The 520-nt window shown below is 33.5% G+C and overlaps 1 non-coding gene across 1 annotated transcript; it reads left to right on the forward strand.

Annotated features, from left to right (window-relative positions):
• The first annotated feature begins 310 nt into the window (after positions 1-310).
• On the forward strand, positions 311-382 carry Trnap-ugg. The gene has a single exon. It is a non-coding gene; the product is annotated as a tRNA-Pro (tRNA).
• The last annotated feature ends 138 nt before the right edge of the window (positions 383-520 follow it).

Raw genomic sequence — 520 nt, forward strand, 5'->3', positions numbered from 1 at the left:
ATATAGGCCTAATGATGTTGCGTTTCAAAAACACAATTAGAAAAAAAAACATTATTGAACCAAAATAGGCCTACTATTAAAAAGAAAAAAAAACACAGAAATTAATTAAATAATTGATATGATTAGTCACCCAAGTTTCTTGAATCTTAAATAAATGTTATCATTTGATGAGTGGCGCGTTGTGACTTCGTCACAAGTGTACTCTAAAGTGAAAAGCGTCACATGTTTCCAGGACAAGCTATTCAATTCCTGTGGGCGTTCATTAAATGTGTGCTTTATTAGTGGAGTATAAATTTGCCTTGCCAACTAAGGCTCGTTGGTCTAGTGGCATGATTCTCGCTTTGGGTGCGAGAGGCCCCGGGTTCAATTCCCGGACGAGCCCCATTTTGTTTTTTGGAATAGATTTATAATTAATGTACATTTTATATATTTTCTTATTAAACAGCTTATAATACAGATAAACAAAGCACATTGTACAGAAGAATAGTTTGAATAACAGATGCAATATACATGATTTATG

This window comes from Anneissia japonica, unplaced genomic scaffold (assembly GCF_011630105.1).
Source record: "Anneissia japonica isolate Jap-2015-1 unplaced genomic scaffold, ASM1163010v1 scaffold173635_len536_cov105_single, whole genome shotgun sequence".
Lineage (NCBI taxonomy): Eukaryota > Metazoa > Echinodermata > Crinoidea > Comatulida > Comatulidae > Anneissia > Anneissia japonica.